Source organism: Sorex araneus, chromosome X (assembly GCF_027595985.1).
Source record: "Sorex araneus isolate mSorAra2 chromosome X, mSorAra2.pri, whole genome shotgun sequence".
Taxonomy (NCBI): domain Eukaryota; kingdom Metazoa; phylum Chordata; class Mammalia; order Eulipotyphla; family Soricidae; genus Sorex; species Sorex araneus.
Window position 1 is genome coordinate 37,973,557 of NC_073313.1, and position 3,038 is coordinate 37,976,594.

Here is a 3,038-nt window from a genome sequence, read left to right on the forward strand (position 1 = left end):
ATACAGGGGCTTAATGGCTCCAAAATGAGATGCAAAAATTTTCACAAACTTACCTCTAAGAAAACCTTTTTGGACAATTTTTAGTCAATTATTCATAACAAGCAATACAAAATAAAGTATTTAACATCTACCTGTGGGGCAGGCTTGTGTGGTGGTGGGAAAATTCAAAATAATGGTGGTGGGAAGGTGTAATGGTGGTGCAATTGGTGTTGAAATATTGAATATAACAAGTTATTGTGAGCAAAAAAAATTTTACTTTTTCTTGAAATATAACAGATGCAGAAGTGACTACTCACAGTGCATCAGTTTCACAGAACAACACATTTTGCAAAACAATAACATATTTTGAAATTTAAAGTTAAAAGAGAAAGACTGAACAAATAAAGTGTCTTATAAGGTTTCCGTTTTAAGTACAGGAACAAGAGAGAAACTATTGACCCTTTGACATGGACTCAGGTTTTAAGGAATATAATCTCTTGGACTGATTGGTAAGTCTTACTGGGTTGGAGGGAAACTGATATGAGAGTAATGGTTTTGGCTAGAGATGTCCCAGTCTTAAGAATTTATCAGACTTAAGGGATAGAGGCACAGATCTGGTGGATCAGCCATCAGGCATATAAAATAAGGGGTTTTTTTTGAGCACACTATGAAACTGTGGCTTGGAGTTGACAAAGAAGGTCTCACACAACAAGAGGACTAGGAAATTCTGAGATAAAAGAAAATTTGTGGGTGCTGGAGCGATAGCATAGCGAGTAGGTCAATTGTCTTGCACGCGGCCTAGGTGGGTTAGAGTCCCAGCATCCCATATGGTCCCCTGAGCACCTCCAGGAGTAATTCCTCAGTGCATGAGCCAGGAGTAACCACTGTGAATGGCCAGGTATGACCCTAAAAGCCCCCCGCCCAAAAAAAAAGAAAATTTGGGGGTATTTCGTGTTGGGCTCCCTGTTTACAAGGAAGTAAATGGGTAACGGATCAAGATCAGAAAAGATTTCAACCCTGTTTTCAGGGAGATTTGAAACTTGAGATTTCAACCTTGTGTTGTAACTAAGAGAGACTAATGAAAGTGTAACATCAGAAGGCAGGGCAGAGCTCATATTCAACAATAAGTTTGTTTTCTTAACTTCCACTACCAGTGGGATTTAGTATTCACAGATAGTTTACAATCAGTAGGCATTATCATTCCTGCTGGTTCATGGTCTAAGGAGTGACTTTACCCTCTACATAACTTTAGGGTGGTGAGGACACTCCCACAGCAAGTGTTCCTTTACTGAAGTCATCAGAATGTGTGTGTCCTAGAAAGTTCTGTCTTCTTGAGGGTATTTGCCCATCTTTTCCATTTGTCTGGGTCCCAGCAGAAGGGGCTACTGCAATTTGGACCTTGAATTATTGGTTGGTTGTGATTCCAGTGTGTTCCAGTCATCTATCAGATTTTCTAGTCTTCCCTTCTGATTTCCTCTTCCCTTTCCTTATTTATAAAGGCCTTAATTGCCTACTCTACCAGGTTTATGATGGAGTCTTAGGCCTTGTTACTGATTCTTGTAAGTTGCCTTCTGATATAAGGGGATGCTTAGGGAATGAAAACATGGGCTATATGTTCCATTCCTCTAATACTCTCCAAGTGTGTAAGGGTAAAGTTCCTGAAAGCCTTTGACAGTCTTACCAGGAAGATACTGGGCTTCTGTTATCAGCTTGAGTTACTTCCTAGGAGTGGCTACATATTGCTAGAATCCTAAACACTGCTAAGTATGCTGCAAATAAGGCATGGTTCCAACAAGATAGGGCTGATATTAGGAAGAAAAACTTATTTTTAGTATCTGTAGGTCTGTGGTTCTTCTCTCTTCCTCTGTTTAGCCAATACTGGGAGGGGGGACTGAAGGCAGACTATCTAGAAGGAGGGTGGGGAAGACAAAATTTTAAATTCACATGGTATTCCACAAGAACGTTTCTCCTCTAATTCCAAGTGTTATTTATTTCCTTCTCATACCAGAAGATTAGTACATCCTGAGAAACAGGAAGAATGAACCTATAGATTCAAAGAACTGGGTCAAGTCTCACAATGAGGACTGTGGAAAAGGAAGAAGGGGAAGATAAGTAAAAGGGAAAATATAAGTGTGGATTTACAAACACCTTTGCTAGCAAGGAGGTTTATCTTCCTTGACTAATGGGGTCTTAGGTCCCTTTAGACCATCTTCTAAGAAATAGAGCCCTCTTCAACCATTTTCAAGGTAATAAAATCTCCTCAGTCTGCTTTCAATGAGACTTCTGCTAAGAGGAACCTTTCTTCAAACTATTAAAGAGATTTTTTTTTCTGGAACCACTCAGATTGCTTCTTCTCCCTCTCAGTCTTCCAAAAGAAGAGAAATGTGGTCATCAATGGTAAAGAGCAGTTGCAAAAGCAACACCTAGAACTAGCTTCATGCACAAGGGAAGATGCTCTGGCTCCTCCTCGTGGTTTCGATTGCTCTACAAAATAGAGAAACTTCGCTAGTAACAAACTATAGAAATGATATCTCAAAGTATAGTCTTAGAGATGGTACTTCTTGATTTGGATTTGTTGTCTCAAACACCCTTTACTAATGTCATTGGGACTTCAACCCCCTTTATCTAAATTATTTTAATCTAACTAGGACCTTGAATTCTTCTAAATTAATTAGGTAATTGATTTTGGGAGATGTTAATAAAGACAATTTAAACAATTACTATTATTTTGATAATAATTATCATATTATCATATACATAAACTATAAATTATGTAAATATAACTGTTTAATTATAATACCTTGACAAAATTCCATCTTGATGGATCATAAGATATCTCAATACTTATTTTATTGAGGAATGTCTGTATATTTTCTTATTGTAATTAATACATTGTTTTATTGTTAATTTAGAAACTAATTCCCAAATTCTGTCCTCTACCCCTTGTAATCATGAGATCTTGCCCTAATATTAGAAGGGAGGAAGAAAGTTTCCACCCATGAGATTTCTACCTCTTATAGGTTTACCAAGGCTCAACTGGGTGGAAGAGAGGAAAGCAC

General features: G+C 37.9%; 1 non-coding gene across 1 annotated transcript; it reads right to left on the reverse strand.

The window, feature by feature from the left end:
- Positions 1-2,313: 2,313 nt before the first annotated feature.
- On the reverse strand, positions 2,314-2,526 carry LOC129400328 (small nucleolar RNA U3). The gene has a single exon (XR_008627588.1). It is a non-coding gene; the product is annotated as a small nucleolar RNA U3 (small nucleolar RNA).
- Positions 2,527-3,038: the final 512 nt, after the last annotated feature.